The following is a 22,411-nucleotide window of genomic DNA, read 5'->3' on the forward strand; positions in this document are numbered from 1 at the left end:
AAAATTCTAAATAAAACACCCTGAAGCCCAAAACAAGCAATCCTATCACGTATTTCTTGTTAGGCAATAACATAGATGAAGCTCAAGCAAATGTTTAGTTGTAAGTAGAGAAGAAAAAAACCCAAAAAACAATGGCCTCACTTTTCTGTCTGTCAAAATAAGTAAGGACGTAGGTAGTTGAAGAAAAACATGGGCACTAAGATGGTTTCCTTACTCAAAGCTGCCATCTCCAAATATTCTCTTAGTCAATCAACAAATATTGAGTACTCCTTTCCTGTCAGGCACTGTATTAGAGGCCTGAAAGTGAACAAAACAGACACAATCCCCACGAACTTGTGGAATGCCTGGGAACGAATTCATATAACTGTTCTGCTTTCAAAATCTAAGCAATTTACTTATCAGCCATTCATATTTTAGAATGAATTACTTGAGGTGAATATTTAGTTTTCTTGGTTCTTTGTTCTAGGAGGATATTAATCAGCAATAGCTCAGTTTGATTGTTTATGGTGAGGATTCAGGGCAGTAAACAGAAGAAGAGCAATAAAAAGTGAGAGCATGGAGAACTGGGGGAGACATACTCTAACGTGATGCCACAGCAGAAAGTTTATTACTACCTTAGGTTCTGGACATCTAGAGAAAGGTGGGCAGGAGAGTGACCAAGGAAAGCTTTGTCTCCTTTTTACCTAAGGATTCTTGTAGCAAGTTCTTGACCCAGGAATCTGTCATCTTATAAACTTTCTTAGAGAATTTTGCATTTTATCAACTTTGAGTGATATCTGCAAACATCACCTTTTAGACATCCTTCATGGGTGGTAGTTCTAGCCCCAGAAAGATAAAAAGGAAGACGGTTGTATGCTCTGATAAGACTATATCAAAAGCCAGAAAATTGATATTTGAGGTAGGTTTAGAGCAGTTTTCTTGGCATTTTTTCACCAAAGTACCCCCTAAATAGTAGCAGAGGTGGCAGTTTTGGGTGGCAAAACCTCATCAACAGAATCACACCAGTGCTGGCAGGGAACAGGAGGACCACTGAGGGTAGCCCAAAGTGGCAAGCCTGGAATGTCTTTCAAATATTGTGGTTGTTTTCCTTGAAAGTTTAAGAAATTGTTTTATACTACCTAGTAATAGGTCCGTGTCTGTTTTACAAGAAAACAGTGCTTTAAATTACCTGTTATTAGTGAAATTGACTCTCTGGGAAGAAACGTCATGATTACTGTGTGGGTCCCAGTCTGCCTGCATATGCCTGCACATGCGTGGGTACGTCTAGAGGGTTTCCCAGAGGAGGCTCCTAAATGTGAGGTTTCAGTTGCCTGAGCAGTCACGATGCCATGATTCAGTTTAATTGGGTGCACTTCAGATTTGTTTGTAAGGGTGATTACCTATCTCGGGATTCCTATCTGTTTCTGGAACCCCAATCATCCAGGAATTTTTCCATTATTTTTACCTGACTGCCAGTGATATGGGCTCAGATAGTCAAGACAGGTGGAAAATACGTGGCCCAGCCTTCCAGGTCAAAAAAGCAGCATGACATCCTAGGCGTGGCAATGAGTTTGGGTAAAGCATCCTTGCCGGCCAGGTCCTTTATGGGCTATTGATAGAGTTTTGCTATCTGAAACTTCCTCTTCTGCTACCTGACAGAGAAGGCTGGGTGTGACCCAGTAGGGAGCACCTGAGAACTTGATCCAACTCTGCCATTATCTAGGTCCGTTATCCCAGCAATACTCATTGAGTATGTGGCAGACATCATTTGAGACTCTGGGGACATAACAGTGAAGACAGACAAGGTCACGGTGGTAGGCACAATACTGGCCCCCAAAGGTGTCCACGCTATACTTTCGCAGAACTTGTGACTATGTTACCTTACGTGGCAAAAGGGAGTTTGCAGATGTGATTAAGGGTATGGACCTTGAGATGGGAGATTAATTTGGATTATCCAGCTGGGCCTAATCTAATCACATGGATCCTTAAAAAATTTGAGAACCTTTCCAGGCTGAGAGAAAGATGAGACAGAAGAAGGACAGATTGGAAATATGAGAGAGGCTCAACTGCTGTTGCTCGCTTTGAAGATGGAGGAAGAGGCTATGAGCCAACGAACGCAGATGACTCCTACAAGCTGGAAAGGGCAAGAAAATGGATTATTGTCCTGAGCCTCCAGAGAGGATCACAGCCCTGCCAACACCTCGACTAGCCCAAGAAGACCTGTCAGGTTTCTGATCTCCAGAACAATAAGATAATAAGTTTTGTGTTGTTTTAAGTCACTGAATCCTTGGTAATTTGTCACAGCAGCAGATCCTCATTCTCTTTGTGTTTGTGTTCTAGTAATGCAATAAAATAAATACAATACAATAAAAATAAATATAAACAACAAGCAATTTACATATTCTAATAAGGCTGTGATGGAAATGGACGAAGTAACATGATGGAGACTGTCATGGACACAGCTGAAAACTTTTCAATGCTTTGGGAGGGCTCCACTGTATGAGTTCGGTGTTAAGTAAACACTAGTTCCCTCCACAGGAGTTTTTAAATCTGTCTCCTTTGCATCTAGTCTAGGGCACAGACATATGACTTGGGTTCCACTAATCAGATACAGCCATGCCAGAATTTGAATCAGAGGCTAGTAATGCAAAAATGGATAGTTTAGGTAATTTCTCTTCCTCTGCCCCACCCCCAACCCCCTGCTCCCTCCTGTAATAGCGGTCAAGGCTACAAGGTAATACATGGCACAAAACCACCAACTTGTTCTTAGCAGCTTGAATTAGTCCTTTATCAAATCAGCTCTGCAACATAGTTTTGGATGCTAGTCTGGAAGCTTAACTCAAGCCTAGCTCTCCAGCCCTTTCAACAATTCAGTAAGCCACAAAATATCTTTTTATTAAACTCCTTTTCTGTTTAACCAACTGGGTTCACCTCTGATTGCTTCCAACTGAAGGCCCTGATGGAAATCGACAGTAATTAGAAGAGACCAAGTTTAGACATAGTGGTCAGGCAGGTCTTGCTGAGAAGGTGATATTTGAACTGGGACAGGAAGAATGGGAAAGAGCAAGTAATATGAACAGTGGCAGGGAAAGCTGGAGCTGAAGAAGGATGTGCAAAGGCTCCTGTATGGAGCTGGGGGTCCAGCAGAGAGCAAGACAAACGAGGCCCCTACTCTGATGAAGTTTACCTCTGGTGGGGGTATTTAGACAGTTAAAGGTAGGCCAGTAACAAGTAATATAATTTCAGATAATGATAAGTGTTATAAAGAAAATGAAAGAGACAGTTATAGGCTGCAGAGAAGGGACTATTTTGAATAGAGTGGGCAGGAAATCCTTCTCTGAGAAAATGACATTACTCAGAGACATAGACGACAATTCATGACTTAGAGAAAACCCCTCTAGCACACTATTGGGACACTTTGCTCAGGGAAGTGAATTTCATAAGGGTTCTTAAAATAAAAACAAATATTGCAGGGCCAAGCTTAGGAATCTTAGGAGAACCCAACAGACGTTAAAATACCCTAAAAACAAAGATTTTTAAATGCCAGTTGCTATCATCTTTTTGATATTGTTCTCGACCTTAAACTTACCATATATGTATGACTACATTTTTAGGGAGATAATTCCCTACATTTTAACATTCTTTTACAACTACAAATTAGCTTAAATTTTGCTTTGGATAGTGGCTAAGTGAACAGTACTAAAAGCAAAATAAAGAAGACAGAGGCAATGTTGGTTCTTCATCACTTTGTCAGAAGCTCTTCTGGTTTGATGGACTAGGCTGTCAACAATGGAATAAAGCCAGCACTAACAGAAAGAAGCTTCAGCTTCAAGCAACAGTATTCCAAAATAATCTATCTGCAGGTGGAAGTTGCTGATTTTATGTGAGCATGAAAAATTAATTATCAAATGAAAAGACATTTACTTCTTTCAGAGTCCACATATTTATTGACAACTAAATGTTCTTTCTCTCCCCAGAGGAAAGACCCATTCTCTAAAATTGTTTAATCAATTTACTGACCTGAGTCAAAGCTTTGGGGGGAAAAAAACAAATGCACTTTCTCAGATAGATCCCAGAAAAGATAAGGCAGGTGGGTCTTTGATATGTTTGTTGTTCAGTAGAGCAATTATCTAGAATATCTTTTCCCCACAAAACCATAAAACTTTTCCAGTAAAATGTAAACAGACTTACTGGTAAATGCACAAATTGAATACATATGTCTACTTTTACCTTCTTCCCAAACCCCAGAGAGGACTGGAGATCTAGTCTCTGGGGAAGGGGAGACACAGGGTCTCTTAGCTGGATGAGGATTGAAGGTGAGGACAGGATGCTGAAAGCAGGAAAAATAAGTAGAAATATGAGCGCTAAATGCTGAAAACCCTAGCCCTTTGTACCTACCCACCTTCCAAAATAGTAGTTGACAGACTTTTACCCTTGGCCAGGAGATTGGAAGATCTTTCCAAAAACAGTTTGACCAGCTCAAGATGCAAGGGTTAAAGACGCTGACATTCTAGGCTCCCCAACAAAATAGCCAAGCCAGATCGCCCCAAAGTAAAACTGTTGGATAAGCTTCTTCCCACTTCCGGCCCAACACCCTTACACAGACACACAGACACACACACACGTGTCTATTGTCTTTATCATCTGAGATAAATCTCTAATTTGAAAGGTAAAGAGACCAAAACAAAGCCACAGATAAAAGCAACTTGGAGGAAACCCATGCCCTACATGGAGAAGAAAACTCCAAAAACAAAAGAAAACATAAATCACATCATTTGTATCCTCAGAAGGATAAAGTAAAAAAAAAAAAAAAACCAAACAGATATTGCAACTATGAAACAAGGATAGGATATTATAACAAATTAGAACATTCAAAGAACAAAACAAGCTATTGGAATTTTAAAAATATACACATGATAGTAGAAATGAAAAACAGATGAGAAGAATTGGTAGATACAACTTTCTGAAGAAATTTCCCAGAAGATAGAACAGAAAAACAGATGAAAAAAATGTATACACGATCAGCCCAGGAGATCCAAAATCCAAATAAAACAAAGAACAGAAAAAACAAATGGGGGTGGGAGTGGGGGAGGGGGAGATGTATTAGTCTATTGCTTCATAAGAAGTTACCACAGATGTAGCACCTTAAGACATCAGACATCTATGGTCTCACAGTTTCAGCTGGGTCCTCTGCTCAGGGTCTCACAAGGCTGTAATGAAGGAGTTGGCTAGGGCTGGGATCTCTTCAGTGGCTCAGAGTCTTCTTCTAAGCTCATGCGCTTTTTTTTAGCAGAATTCATTTCTTTATAGCTTTACAACTCATGGTAGCTTGCTTTTTCAAGGCCAGCAAGAGAGACTTTTACCTTTAGAGCCTCTTTTAAAAGCCTCTCCCACCAGGTCAGGCCTACCCAGGATAATCTCTCTTTTGATTAACTTAAAATCAACTGATTAGGGATCTACATTACATTTGCAAATCTCTTCACCTTTGCCATATAACATTATATAATCATGGGGTGCTATTTTATCCCCTTTGTCATGTTCTGTCAGTTAGAAGCAAGTTAAAAATACTATCTACAGTCAAGGAGGGGAGACTGTAGGCCTGTGTATGCCATGGAGTGGGAATCATGGGGGCCAGCTCAGAATTCTGCCTACCACAGGACGGGAGGGAATCACTAAAGATATAATACAAGACAATTATTCAGACCTGAAACACATGATTTTCCAGCTGAATGCCAGCAAAATGATGACGATATATCCACACCAGACTTTCAGAAAACTGTGGACCACAGGAAGATCTGATAAGTTTCCAGAGAGGATGTGCCAGAAACAAAGGATCAGAGATGAAAATGGCATTGAATTTGTGAATAGCACTACTTAATTCTCGAAGGCAATGGAGCAATACCTTCAAAATTATGAAGCAAAATTATTTCTATGCTTGAACTTTATACTTAGAGAAACTATCAATTTATGTTGGGGATAGAAAAAAAAGACATTTTCAGACATGTACGATCTCAGTTACTTCCCATATACCTTTTCTCAGAAGAATGCTTGAGGATTTGCTCCATCAAAAAGGGGAGAAAATCAAGAAAGAGAATACAGGAGAATTAGCAGAGGAATAAGGCAAAGGGAATCCCAAGATCATGGTAAAGGAAAATCCCAAACAACCATAATGTGGGGTTGAGAAAGCAACACACCCAGAATGGGGAAAGTTGGAAGGCTTCAAGAAAGATTTCTTCTGTAAGAAGAAATTGAGAATGGGGAATAAAATAGACAGAATACTTACTGCACCTTAATGTACTTGAGAGAATTTAGACAATTGACATAGATTTTGGGCTTCAATTAGTAATAAGTCAGAGAAAACTAAGAAAACAACAACACAAAATGATTACTTCAAAAAGTTGTGCAGGAAAAGGAAAGAAATCCTGATTTATTTGACAGCATAGCTATGAATAATGTTTTCATGGTAATAATAATGTCAACATAAAATTGGGGTATAAATATATATGGAGAACAGGGAATGGGAAGGTTGTGCGTGAGCTATAGGGGCATGAGGAGGGAAGTGAGCTAGATCTTCAAGTTCTATTGCAATAGACCTGTAGACAATACTTAAAACTGTGAAAATAAGAGTCTATGCAGCATGCTATTTGGAGACATGGAGGTAAGGATCAAAAGATCAGCCAAAAACAGTGGAAGCACTTTTGGGAAAGAGGAAATAGAACAGGGAGAAAGAAGGCAGGAGACTGCCATTTCTCTATAACAAGACTTATAAATCTATTTTACTTTTAAATTGTGCATATATATAATTCTGATGAAAAATACAAACTAAATAAGTACAAACAGAAATGATTAGTAAAGCAATCATCTATATAACTGCTTTACTTTTCAGACTAGATATATTGACCATTTAATTCCTTATATAAGTTCACTATAAAGTAATGTTCATTTTGATGTTGTGTTTTAAAATCAAATTTACCAGAACTTAAACATCAAGTGAATGTTTACTTTCAAAGCTGTCCCCTTAAGAAGTTAGACACTTAGTCCAAAGTTGTTGCAACTACCTGAAATATTTTTGGAACCGTGTTTAGAATTTCAAAGCCTGTGGCAAACTTCTTTAAATAACTTCAAAGGTGTTAATTCATGGATTTAACATTTTGAAAGAACCAGGAATCATTTGAAATCACATTAGATTTGAGTGGTCAAGCTGGCTGAAGCTATTCTGGGTAAAAATCAAGGTATGAAGATAAACTAATACCACTGACTTTTTGGATGGCTTATAAATTAGCTGTAAAGAGGACTTTAAAAGGGGAAAGGATTCCAAAAGTATTTTGTCTTTGATGCATAATTATTACAAGATGTGTATGAGGCTATATTTTTAGGAAGGTGCTCCCATAAAGAAGTTAAGGATGTTCTTCATAAAGCACACAAACAAACAAAAATCTATATTAGAAACCTGCCAAGTGATTCTAGGGGAAAAAAACCCAAATGAGATAATATTGCTTACATGTGATAGGTGCTCCTCTCTCTTCTAAATCCAAGTAGGATTGACCCTAATTTCACCGAAATTAGCAGAGCAACTTACATAACTCTGATTTATTTTCTCCTCTCAGTGGAAGAGAGATGACAAGAAGTAAACCTAAGTCTTTGAAGGACTTCTGCTTGCTCCTAAGTTATCTAAGGTAAGTAGAACAATTGCTGCCTCACGAGCTCTAGTATTGCCACACTGATGAATCCAAGACCTCCCTTCCTTTCTTAAATGATGAATGACATGGCTAATGTGGTATCAAAGCCTTCCAATCTTTCTCAGAAGTGCTTAACTGGAACTCACCAATAGAGGACCTCTGCTACCCGCTGGTTGGTTTTGATCACTTTCTCAACTTTGATGACCTTGTGGGCACACAGCTTTGATCTCTACTGAGTAAATTTCTTCAAGTTTAAGAGAATATGACCTAGGTGTTGAGGAAACTGCTGGCTGTCCTCTACTCTCCTTTCCTCTTGGGCAAAAAGAAAGACTGCATTTTCCATCCCATCACGTGGATAGGTGAGCCAACGGATTTGAGTGGAAGTGCTTCACCAGGCACTTTCCCCTGCTGCCATCTGGTCACAGACAGTGAGGAGGACCAGGGAATGGTGGAACTAGAAGTTGGAAGGAGCCTAGGATCCTGGATGAGCTGCCCCTGCCAACCTGAGCAGCTGCCCTGGACTGTTACATAAGGAAGAAATATTTTCTTTAAGCAAATTTGAGTATATTCTTTAAGAAAATTTGGGAGGCTCTTTGCTACTGTTTTCATTAACAAATAAACTGGCTTTTCACCTGGAACAAGGAACCTAATTTCTGACCCTTGAGACTACATACATGAAAGAACCTCTCTTAAGCCAGAGCTTCCTACCTGAAATACACAACACGGAAGTATCTGCTTGTTTTAGTTTTAGTACATATAACTCTTTTATTTGGTAAATTATTTCGCAAGGAAAACTATACTACCTAGAAGTAAATTTTTGTAAATAAGCAAATAGAAAACAAATCACTCAGTGCATTGCTATCCAAGAAATAAAAGTAGGCTGTAGTCTCAAGGAGACATGATAGAAATATAATTAATACAAAGGATATGCATAAATTAACATGTTGAAGATTATTAGAAAGAAGAGTGCATTTACACAGGGGGTTGTTTGGAGTAGGCCTCATAGGCAGCAGAGAAAAAGGAAAGAAGCCTATGTGGCAATAGACTTTCCCTGGCCAGTGTAGTGTCTTTTTAAAGATAGAAGTGAGATCCTGGGGTCAGAGATTAGCAGGCAACAAGGACACAAACAGTATCATTAAATGGCTCTTCCTTAGAAAGGAACTGGAATTTGTGGATGGAGAGAGAGCAGAGAAGAAAGTAGAGGAGAAAGAGAAGATGGCCAGTAAGCAGGGCAGAGTGGAATGGGAAAATTCAGTTTGAATTACCTGCACTGTTCACTCCTCACGCTCCTCAGATCTTCAGGAAAAGGCCATGTGAGTGGGGTCTTATTATTATGCTTATTTTATTATTTTCTTCTAGAATCCATGCTTTTTTTAAGATAAACTTTCTATTTTGGAATAGTTTTAGATTTATGAATGAGTTGTGAAGATAGTACAGAGAGTTTCCATATCCTCCACACCCAATTTTTTCTATTACTAACATCTTACATTAGTATGGCACATTCCATACAATTAATGAACAAATATTGATATGATATTATTAAGCAAAGTCCATACTTTATTAAGATTTCCTTAGTTTTTATCTCATACCCTTTTTCTGTTTCAGGATCCCATCAAGGATACCACATTACATTAAGCTGTCATATCTCCTTAGGTTCCTGATGGTTGTGACAGTTTTTTAGACTTTCCTTGGTTTTGTTGACATTGACAATTTTGTGGAGTACTAGTCAGGTATTTTGTAGAAGGTCCCTCAGTTGGAATTTTTCTGATATTTTTCTCATGATTAGACTGAGATGATGGATTTTGGGGAGGAAGACCACAGAAGGAGTATCATTTTCATCATACCTTATTAAGAGTACATAGTATCAGTACTGTTGATACTAACCTTGATAATTTGGCTGAGGGGATGTTTGTTAGGTTCCTCCACTCTAAACTTCCTTTTTCCCCCTTTCCATATTGTATTCTTTGTAAGGAAGTCACTACACATGGCCCATACTTAAAGAGTGGGGTGCTATGTTCCACCTCCTTGAAGGATGAGTATCTACATAAATTATTTGGAATTCTTCTGCACAGGAGATTTAGCTATTCTTCCTATTTATTTATTTATTTAATCTTTTATTATATATACAAAATATATACATATCAGTATGGACTCATAGCTATTTATGCTATACTTTCAGTTACAATCCAATACTACTGTATTTATATAGTTGCTCAAATGTTTCCACTTTGGCCATTGGGAATCCTGTCAGTTAGCTCCTGTGTCCCCTTGACATATGTTCCTTATGGTTTTTGGTTTTGCTTTTGGGTTTTCAGCACTTCCTTACTTTTTGGCACCATAGGATGCTCCAGTTTCATCGTCTATATTTCCTGCCCCAGTCCTAGAATTGACCATTTCCCCAAGGAGCCTTGGTTCCTCTTATTGGAATGGTATTAGAAACCAAGATCTGGGCACTAAATGTGCTGATTTCTGCTGGGGTGTTCTTGCTTCTAGGTTCTCTTAGCTAACAGAGCAAGGAAATATGCATGTGTATACTAACCAGTGTATATACATCTCTATCTATATTTATATTAACATGAGTTCACATTGAAGTTGCCAACTCAAATTCATTACACATGGATCATTCTAGCCTTCTCCTCTTGCTGATCAGTAATTCCCACTCCACAAGTGAGAAACCTGGTTCCCACTGTCTATTATCCATTTACTTAACTGTTCAATTCCAGTATACATATATACTGGTTTCAGAATTGTTAACCTCTATCCCCACAAGAAGCCACTTAATCAACTAGGATATAGAGCTTATGTACAGTTGCTTTTGCCTTTAGTCTTGCAGACTTTACTCATTTCCAATGTTTCTTAGGTTAGCAACTTATTCCCCTTTAGTGACTTAGCAACTACCTTTAGTGAAATTGTTTCATACATTTGTAGTACAATTAGATTCTTATGTCATGGTCCACATTCCATCCTGGGATACCCTGACCTCCTAAAAGATTGTTTAAAATATACATACATTAAGGTTCACTCTTTGTGCTATGGGTTTTGACAAACGCATGGAGTCATGTAGCCACCATTACAGTAGCATGCAGAAGAGTTTCACCACCTTAAATATCCCCTGTGCTTCTCCTAAACAACCCTCCTTCCTCAAAAACTGCTCACAACCAGTGATCTTTGCACTGTCTCTGTAGTTTTGCCTTTCCCGCTATGTTATATAAGTGGAACCACATGTTATGTAGACTTTTCAGCATGACTTCTTGCACTTAGCAATATGTATTTAAGATTTATCTTTGTCTTTGTATGTCTTGAGAGCTCGTTTCTCTTTATTGCTGAATAGCATTCCATTGTATGGATGTATAACAGTTTATCCATTTGCCTATTGAAGGACATTTTTGTGATTATGAATAAGCATTCATGTACAGGTTTTTGTGTGGACATTAGTTTTCAAATAAACTGAGTAAATACCTAAAGTATGGTTTGCTGGATTATATGGCAAGTCTATGTTTAGCTTTGTAATAAACTACCAAACTGTTTTCCAAAGTGGCTGTACCATTTTACATTGAGAGTTCCTGTTGTTCCACATCCTCGCCAGCAATTGATGTTGCCAGTGTTCGGATTTTAGTCTTTCAGTAGGTGTGTAGCCGTATCTCATTGCCATTTTAACTTGCATTTCCATAATGATAAATGATATTGAGCATCTTTTTATAAGTCTATTTGCTGTCTGAATGTCTTCTTTAGTCCATGCCTCTTTTTAACATAGTCTTTCCTTAGAAGGAGAGATATATGGTTGACTTAGATTTCATGTTTTTCAGTTACAGTCATATTTGAATTTATCCTGAATTGTGTTTTCAGAATGCTCCAAATCTCTGTCTCACCTTTAAACGTAGTACCTTGGATTACTTCTAATGGCCAAATCTCTTTCTTTAATTGTAAATTCATATTAGTTTAAATCTCAGAGGGCAATCTTATTTCCAAATTCTTAAAGAGAGAAAGAAAGAGACAATTTCATTGTTGCCTTATAAAAGTCGTCCATTTCCTTTTCCCTTTCTTTAAAATAATATTCTAACTATAGCTATACTTTAAATTATTTTAAAACTGATTGACCTCCATCATAGGTTTCATTTTATTATCCTAATATTTTCTTTTAAGCTTTTGTTTAGTGCAGTGGCTCCCAAACTTTGGTGTGTATCAGAATCTCAAAGACCCAAAAAAGAACACAGTAGTGGAAGCTGCTCATTAAATTAAGAGAGGGCCTGGGTTTTTGTATTTATATCAAGATCCCCAAGTGTTTTTGATATCAACCAAAGTTTGAGAACCATGGTATGGTGTTTGGACCTGAGTGCCAATCTAATTCTGAATAGAAAACACACAACTAGCCTGTCTAGACACTGATAACAGTTTCAGAAGCCAATGCTGCTATCTTTTTTCCTCCTCCAACTAATACTTCATTGGGTTTGTCTGCAAGATTTTTGACTAGAGTTGAAATAAATGTAAAATAAACAAATTTACATTACAAGATACTATGAAAAACTGGTTTACTCTGCAGAGTTCACCAAAGGAACATTTTTAAAACATCTGGACACATCATATCAGGTTAAATTAAAACTGTTAAAAGATGTGCCCCAGAATTTGCATTTTAACAAGTACACTATAACATACAGGATAGATGATCCATACATCTGTTCATATTACTGGTTCACTACTCTTCTATACAATAAAAATTAAATGGCAGTTATTTTTTTTTTTTACAGCAAAGCATTAACCTAAATTGAGAAGACCAGACTCAACAATACAGCATTTTATAACCAGAAAGCAACTATTTCTCAGATATTTTTTCTTTAAAAACTCAAGTCTTCACATGCTTTGTGTTCTTCTAAGCTATGGCTAATATTCAATATAACTTAAGAGGGCACAGTTCCGTTCCAAAGAAAAACTTCATCACATCAAAACATTATTTGCATATTCATAAGATTCCACCTTCAGGCAGAGACATGAGCTCTTTTTCTTGCAAACTATTACATCAATAGAGGTATACAAATAAGCATCAAGAAAAATGCGAATAAGGATATTAAATGAAAATATGTTCACTCGCCAGTGCAGTTTAATATCAGGAGGAGAGTATGCTTGCTTGATTACAAAGTAAATTTTAAAGGGAAATAATTGTGCTCATTGTTCATATAAATATTTAATCGCCATTATTACTAATAATTGCTAATACTGATTAGTGTACTTCTGAACAATTGTTTGAATTTGCTAGAAAATACACTAGCATGACTTTTTTGAAAAATATATTCAAATTTTACCTGAGGGGCTATTTTTTTAATCAAAATAACACAACAAGACATAGTTGAAAGCACTTTGCTTTTTCAAAGGTCTCTCCAAACTCAATTGCAATCCAGAAATTAGTATCTTCCCCTGAAAATATCAACTGCTTGAGTCTCCTTTGCCAGTAACTAGATTATACTATTCATTTCATTGGTAACTAATGGTTATTCTTATGAGATATTATATTTCCTTAAATTTTTGCTCTCAGGATAATTTTATAATCACTACCAGGCAAATATAAATTTTTTCCTCCTTTTAAGAAATTTAAATTCCTCCTCTTAATCTTATTTTCAGCATATTTGGATGTATTTAAACTTTATCCTTAGTCAGTCAATCCATATCAGATAATTTCAGTCTTTCCTTCAAGTTAAAAAGGATCTTATTCCTTCCACTTAATACTAATCCTGGAAAGCAAGAAATACCTGAAAACAACCAAAATCTTTAATGGCTTTGATTTGTTAATCACTGAAAAATTTCAACTATTTCTGCTTGACCCCACGGAAACTCTAACTGTTACAGTGTGGCATAAACAAAGCATTTTGAATATCTGTAGGACACAGATCCTATTAGTGAAGGAGAAGTTTTCTAAATCAGTTTTTGTGTAAAACACTGATAATTATTAATTTACTGATTAGGAACAAAAGAGATCGCCCATAGTTAAACAAAAAGTTGACTTCCTTAAACATAATCATGCTATTCCATTTCAACAATTCTGAAAAGTCAGCGTGAGGCGAGGCTCTCCCAATTTCCGTAAACTAAGGCGACCCGAAGTTGTAGCTAGCTTAAGAAATCAGACAGCCTGCTGCACTTCGCCAAAATGCCGACTTGTGAGGCCCAGGTGAGGATTCATTGGTGTCTACACATAGAGCTTCTTGAACCTTACACTTTAAAGTCAGGGGCCCCCCAAGTAAAGCACTTTGAGGGTCAACAAAGTCCTCTGGCTGTATTTTCATCAGAATTGAGGGTCAGTAGGTGGGGATGCTTTGCCTCAACCTCGGGATGCAAGAGAGAACGGGCAAGAGCACTTCTGCACAGCTTTCTAAGGCAGTTGCCATCAGGTAGTTAACTTGCTGCCTGGCCTCAAAGCACATCGTACTGATTTTATTCTTTCCATGGGTTCCTTGTGAAGCAGTCGAGTGGTTTTAAAATTCCATTTCTGACCCATAAAAGCTCTGGTGATCCTGTTCCTGTGCTCTTTACAAGTTACTTTCCCCATTCATATGCCGTAAGTACACGTCTTTTGTTCATATCTATTAACTAGACGTATTGAAAAGGACTTTAAATTTTCTTCAGTACACATCTAGAATGGTTCTCTCAATTTTAAGTTCTCATATTCATGCTTAGACTAATATATGCAGGCCACAAGTGAGAAAATAAACTACATTTCGTTTAATTAAATTCTGATTGTCATTTTCAAATACTAATTTTAAAGGATTTAAATATAACTGAACTGTAAATACTTTTTTAAACAAAATAACCAACTCAAATGATATATAATGAAGAAAATATCCAAAACTCTCATATGTATTTCAAAAGAAAGAAAGTCCTCCACTGGGAGGTATTGTTGAAACTGTGTAAGTGTTTAGTCATTAAACCAAGTCATAACACACTGCTGGGCTTTCCTCTACATCCTATGATTCTCAGCAAGAATCCACTTTTGCTCAATGACTATTTTTTTAAATTAATTAATTAATTTTCCTCAGCATCAAGAGCCTAGTTTTTATCTGTCACTATGCACATGTGCCCCTTTACCCCTTTGACCCTCCCCCCACCCCCTTTTCCTCCGTTAACCACTAATCTGTTCTCCTTACGGACGTGTTTGTTTATCCTTCACATATGAGTGAAATCACATGGTATTTGTCTTTCTCTGTCTGACTTATTTCATCTAGCATAATGCCCTCAAGGTCCATCCATGTTGTTACAAATGGCACTATTTTGTCTTTTTTTTATGGCTGAGTAGAATTCCATTGTATATATACCACATCTTCTTTACCCAGTCATCTGTTGATGGGCACTTAGGTTGCTTCCACATCTTGGCTATTGTGAATAATGCTGCTATAAACATAGGAAAGCATAAATCTTTTTGAATTGTTGATTTTATTCTTCTTTTTTAAATTAATTAACTAATTAACTTATTTTCGGATGTACATCATAATATATTTCAAATTCTGTGTAGATTACATCATGTTCACCACCTGAAAACTAATTATAGTCCATCCCTTCACATGTGAGCCTAATCACCCCTTTTGCCCTCCCCCCTCCCCACTTCCCCTATGGTAACCACCAATCCAATCTCCAATGCTATGTGTTTGTTTGTCATTGTTTTTATCTTCTACTTATGAGTGAGATCATATAATATTTGACTTTCTGCCTCTGACTTATTTCCCTCAGCATAATACCCTCAAGGTCCATTCATGTTGTCACAAATGGCCAGATTTCATCATTTCTTATGGCTGAGTAGTAGTCCATCGTGTATAAATACCACAGCTTCTTCATCCATTCATCCCTTGATGGGCACCTAGATTGCTTCCAAGTCTTGGTTATTGTGTATAATGCCGCAGTTAACATAGGGGTGCAAGTATCTTTACGCCTTTGTGTTTTCAAGTTCTTTGGATAAATCCCCAGCAGTGGGATAGCTGGGTCATATGGAAGATCTATTCTTAATTTTCTGAGGATACTCCATACTGCTTTCCATGGTGGCTGTACCAGTTTGCACTCCCACCAGCAGTGAACAAGGGTTCCCCTCTCTCCACACCCTCTCCAACATTTGTTGTTTCCTGTCTTGTTAATTATAGCCATTCTGACCAGAGTGAGGTGATACCTCATTGTAGTTTTGATTTGCATTTCCCTGATAGCTAATGATGTTGAACATCTCTTCATGTGCCTGTTGGCCATCCGTATATCTTCTTTGGAGAAATCTCTATTCAGATCTTTTGCCCATTTTTTAATTGGATTGTTGGTTTCTTTGTTGTTGAGCTGTATGAGTTCTTTGTATATTTTGGATATTAACCCCTTATTTGATATATAGTTTGCAAATATCTTCTCCCAATTGTTAGGTTGTCTTTTCGTTTTGTTGATGGTTTCCTTTGCTGTGCAGAAGCTTTTTAGTTTGATGTAGTCCCATTTGTTCATTTTTTCTTTTGTTTCCCTTGCCTGGCCAGACATGGTACTTGAAGATATGCTGCTCAGACTGATGTCAAAGAGCATACTGCCCATGTTTTCTTCTAGAAGTTTCATGGTTTCGGGTCTTACGTTCAAGTCGTTAATCCATTTTGAGTTGACTTTTGTCCATAGTGTAAGGGAATGGTCTACTTTCATTCTTTTGCATGTGGCTGTCCAGTTTTCCCAAGACAATTTATTGAAGAGACTCTCCTTTCTCCATCGTATGCTCTTGGCTCCCTCGTCAAATATTAGCTGTCTATAAATGTGTGGGTTTAATTCTGGGCTCTCGATTCTGTACCATTGATCGGTGTGTCTGTTTTTGTGCCAGTGCCATGCTGTTTTGGTTACTATGGCTTTGTAGTATATTTTGAAATCAGGGAGTGTGATACCTCCAGCTTTGTTCTTTTTTCTCAGGAATCCTTTGGCTATTTGGGGTCTTTTGTTGTTGATTTTATTCTTAACTCAGAAAAGAAAAATGACTTCACCATTGATAAGTAAATTAAAAGTGAGCTTCAGAGGAACAGTAGCCATTTCATAAATGAAATGGAGAGAGTCATTTTCATACTTGGGTGTCAAAAGATAAGTCCCAAATCTGCCATTTGCTTGCCTAAAATGCCTAAAGTTACTTTATGAATATTCATATATGAGACTTTATTAAAACTCTAAAAATTGGGTTCTTTACCCCCCACATTTGCAAAACACCAACTTATTTGGGCCTATGCACCACATAAAAGAGTTTTGGTATTTTAGTGCCAGAACAAGAATGATTAGTTGAAGAGGGAAGATGATTTATGAAACAAGTTAAATGTACGGGTTTGTGTGTGTGTGTGTGTGTGTGTGTGTGTTTATGAATGAACATATAGAGTTATCTGTTACATTAAGAGGAATTCCTGCTGACTTTGATTACTATCTTACATGCAGGTGTAGCTGAAAAAGGCTATTTCATAATCAATAACATATTTAGAAGTATAGATGAGTGAAGTCTGGTTTGTGGCTACAGCTCTTTTGTAGATTCTGCTGCTGTTTGTGTCTTTGCCTCTTAGACTCCATCTACTCCTAAAGGCAGAGTGTTCTGACCAACAACACCAACATCCACAGACCATCTCCAGGGAGGCCATTTGGCAGAGATCCAGGCATATTCTTCATTTTGGTTAACGTGCTGTATAGACAAACTGAGCTGGTTGAAAACTTGTTGTCAAAATGTTCTCTGACTTACTATATGACGATATGAAGAAGCTATTTATAATTTGTAACTTAAAGGACTAAGACAACTAGATAAGTTGGTTTTTCCAAGAAAAAAAAGAAAGAATTTCAGAGAATTAGTTACTGTTATAGACTGTTTCCCACCAAAATTTGTGTGTTGAAACCCTAACCCCCAATGTGACTATATTTGTAGATAGGGCCTTTATGGAAGCAGTTAAGGTTAAATGAGGTTAGAAGGGTGGGTCCCTAATCTGAGGGGATTTGTGTCCTGACAAGAGGAGGAAAAGACACCAGAGAGCTCTCACTTTCCTCCAGGTAAAAACACATCGAGAAGGTGACTGTCTGGAAGCCAGAAAGAGAGCCCTCACCAGACACCAAACATGCTGACACCCTGCTCGTGGACTTCCCAGAAAAAGACGAGTCATTTGGAAAGTTCTTTGGAATCAGGTCTCCCACTTAGGCCCCTTTATTGATACACTGTGTTTAATTTCTAAAATCATCCAATTCCAGAAGGAAAACAAAAAATATTAATACATTTTACACAAATTTACCTTGTAGTCTTTTTAATTTTATTTTTCAATTAATCTTTTTTAAAAAATGTAATAAACATCTGCCAAGCGCCAAAACAAAAGTTAGGACCATCACGAAAATCTATGATTCACCTTGTGGTTCTCTACCAACCCATCTCCGAATTGAGATAGCCTTCATGCTACTTCCTATTTCATAATTTCCTTGCTTTCCTTTGTATGTTTTAGTGCCCTTGTAAATAGTAGTAAAAAGAATCTTTTATTCTGTTTTTAACTGTATAAAAAGAATATCAAACTGTATGTGCCCATCTCTACCTTTCATACCAAGTTATATTGGGGAATGAGCTCTCCTCTTTTATGCCTTTTGTGAGGTTAAGTGGGGTGGAGAGTGTACAAAATATCCTTGCATCTTGGGCCTTCAGTCATACTCCCAACGCTCCTTCAGGCACAGTGATCTTTCCTAGCACAGTCAACAACTGTGCATAACCAGACAGAAATGAAGATGATTAGGGAAGAAATTTGCCACTTGGGTCACAGTTGACCTAGTCTGCCACTAGTTTGCAGAATCGTGATTGCAGCAGTCAGGTAAACACTCACTTGATCTAGATGTCCATCCATAACAATGTCTGATGGGAGTACTCAAGAGAACAACACAACTCTGTGGTTACCTTAAATATAATTATGACATCATTTATAACCCTTCATGTTGCAAGCAATGAAAATCCAACTGAACTAGCTTCAACATTAATGAGGATTTACTGCCTCACCTGATTGCAAAGTAATATAGATAGGGTGGGCATCATTGATTCATTGATTCATTGACTCAAAGATATCAAACAAAGTTTGCTTGTTTTGTTTGTTGGTCTCTCTTCTCTGCCTTCTACAGTGTCATTTTCATCCTAAAGTTAGTTTCTCTTGTGGTGGCAAAATGACTGTGGAAAGAGAGGGCTGGCTTTTGGAAGCTACCACAGAAAAGTGAGGAACCTTCTTTCTTAGAAGGCCCCAAAAAAGCCAACCTCATGTCTCATTGGTTGAATTAGGAAACTCTTTATAATACTTTACTTCCTCCAATATTCTCTTCAAAATGCCTGTAATTAGTTATTTATTGCCCAAAATAGCTTCTCTTTTGACTTACATAACTTGAATCTGTTGTCTTTAAAAACTATACTCAGTAATGTATCAAAATTGGTGGAACAATTATAACAAATGTGCCACACCAATGCGAGATGTTAACAATAAAGGAAACAGTGGGGGGAGGGGAGGTGTAGACTTTCTGCACAATTTTTCTGTAAACATAGAACTGTTCTAAAATATGAAGTCTATTTTTTAAGAAATGTACTCAGAATCTCCAGCTAGTTGCCTTTGTGTTCTGCACATGGTGATGTTCTAGAATTGTCTTTCCACTGTCTCCTTTGGCATGAACTTCCAAATTTATTCCTAGATGAACCCCCCTCTCCAACCTTGGACAGCAACATGGATATCACGATACTTCCTGTCTAGCAATATTAAATATCCTCCCAAGCTATGCCAACAGAGGGTTAAAATGTGTTACTCCTTCATTCCTAACATCAATATTACCTAAGTTTATTTCTCAGTGAAACTGCCAAATGCACAATCTAACAAGGGATATGTTCAAGTTATATCTCTTCTGACATTTTCTGAATAGTGTAATGATTGGACAAAAATAAAGACTTGTGGAAAGAATGAAGTAAGAATACATCTAAAATGTTTGTAAGCAATTCCTTGATTATTATTTTTAATTTGTTTTAGCTTTGTACATTCAAAAGAACATAGTGCTTATATTTATTTTTAGTTGGAATACTTTTTGATTAAGCAGAAGAATATCAATATCCTGAGGTATAAATAGCTCTAGCTGAAAGCAAACAAAGGCTTCTGGGTGCTATGTAGCGCAGAGCCAATACAGTTATCATAAATTTCACTTCTGACAAAAGACATCAGGGTTAACAAAGTTGTTTAATTTGCTTAGGCAGGATGAACCTCGTGCCTCTGCAAATTATTTCATGAGCTTTATGTTGAATAATGCTCTAGAGAGATACTTTTTTCTCCATTTAGACCCCAGTATGAGTTAGCTTCTAGTTTATTTCAAGTGCATAATATATGTGAAAAAGTGCTTGCAAATTAGAGGAATTATTATAACACAAGTCTGCCTTAAGACATACAGGCTCTCAAGTTAAACAGGAATTACGTTCTTTAGCTAACAGATTTATGGAAGGTAATGAAATTTTGCTACTGGGTAGTAAGAATAGACTGCATAGTCTATTTCAGTGGAGAATCAGAAAAAATAAGTAGGAGACAATGTTGAGAAAGAACAATGAAGTAGGAGTCAGAAGCCCCATATGACTTTGAGCACTTGACTTCTCTAAACTTTAGTTTCCTTATCTGTAAAGTAGTAATTCTAGGTCATATGATTATTAGGATCAAATTATTTAATAGATACAAGTGCGTTTTGTGCCTTTCAAAGAGCTATATTAATTTGAAGTGTTATTATATAAGAGGTGGGAGGCTACCCTATCAAGGCATGAGAAATAAGGTGAAAAAAAAATTCTATGATAGATTGGGTAAGCTGTGTTAAGGAAGAAAGTGCTTGCTAAAAGTCTCTATAAACCCAGGTAAGTGTTCTGGGAACCACCTCATGCTGTGGGTAGAGCAAACTTTCTTAATCAAAGTACACATGAGAATCACCCAATCCTGGTGAAAATACCAATGTCAGAATCCCATGCAGCATGTGTATTTAAAATAACAAATAAAGTTCATAAGTGATTCTGATTGATTCTTATTTAAAAATCACTGGTCTAGAGTAGAGGTCAGCAAATTTTTTGTAAGAACCAGATAGTAAATATTTTTGCCTTTGCAGGCACATAATGTGTATGTCTTATCTTTCTTCTTGTTTATTTACAACCCTTTAAAAATGTAAAGAAAGTTCTTAACTCCGCAGTCATACAAAAACAAGCCATAGGCAGAATGAGATTTTAGAGAATGAAAGAACTCATATCATAGTTTGTAAATTAATGTGTTACATATACAATATATTGTAACTACATGGATGCTTATCTTTTTCATTACTGTGAAACCCTTGAGTAGAGAGCCTTGTCTTACTCACTTTGTATTCCTGGAATCCAGCACATTTCCTGGCACCTAGCACATCACAGTCACTCAATAATTGCTGGATGGATGAATGAAAGAGAGAAAGTATATTAAGAAAGATTAATATTAGAGACTATAGCATTTGCAAAATCTATTCATTGATAAGAGAGATGATAGTTTCCCAGCTAATTTCACCAATATAAAAAGTAAAAAAAAAAAAATCCAAACTCCAAAAAATTCTACTGGCTGAATATTAATATGTGTTGACATTGACTATGTTAATCAGATATTGGCAAATAATCGATTTTATTTGTTGCTTGGAAGAAACATGGTCTTAATTTGGGGGTACTTTTAGGAAAATGGAGACTCGTTTGTTGGGTGCAATATTTAGGAAAGTTTCTCTGGAGACCATATCTGGGGATGGGAACGGGAACATAGCTTTGAGACAGTTGATCTCTAGCATGAGTGATGCACTTAAGGCTCTGGATTAGTAGTACTGGATATACCAACTTAGTCAAGTCTTTAAACTTGACTAGTCACATGAACACATTGCTTAATTCAGAGCTATTGATACCGAGAGTATAACATGGTGGTGAAGTTGGACATATGACAGTGGGTTCATAGTCATCTAATTGACTTAAAATAGGTCTTTCGAAAATTTATTTTCCCGTTTTATTGAGGCATAATTGACAAGTAAAAATTATATATATTTCTAGTGTACAACATGATTACAATTTGATATACGTATACGTTGTGATATACGTATATCTCAATCAAGCTAATTAACGTATCCATCACCTCACATAGTTATCTTTGCGTGTGTGTGGTGAGAATATTTAAGGCCTACTCAGCAAATTTCAAGTATAAAATACAGTATTATTAACTATAGTTGACACACTGTACATAGATCTCCAAAACTTATTCGTCCTGCATAACTGAAACTTTGTACCCTTTGACCAGTATCTCCCCATTTTTCCTGTCCCTCAGTCCCTGGAAACCACATTTTACTCTCTGCTTCTGAGAGTTTGACTTTTTTAGATTCCACATATAGATGAGATCATGCGGTATTTGTCTTTCTGTGTCTGGCTAATTTCACCTAGCATAATGTCCTTCAGGTTAATTCATGTGGTCACAAATGACAGGGTTTCGTTCTTTTTTTAAGGCTCAATAATATTCCATTGTATGTATATACCACCTTTTCTTTATCCATTCATCTGTGGATGGACACTTAGGTAGTTTCCATATCTTGGCTATTGTGAATAACACTACAAGGAACATGGGAGTGCAGATATCCCTTCTAGATACTGACTTCATTTCCTTTGACTATATACCTGGAAGAGGGAATTACTGGATCATATGGTAGTTCTATTTTTAATTTTTTGAGGAACCTCCATACCGTTTTCCATAATGTTTGAACTAATTTACATTCCCATCAAC

The sequence above is a fragment of the Equus asinus genome, chromosome 9 (assembly GCF_041296235.1).
Source record: "Equus asinus isolate D_3611 breed Donkey chromosome 9, EquAss-T2T_v2, whole genome shotgun sequence".
NCBI classification, from domain to species: domain Eukaryota; kingdom Metazoa; phylum Chordata; class Mammalia; order Perissodactyla; family Equidae; genus Equus; species Equus asinus.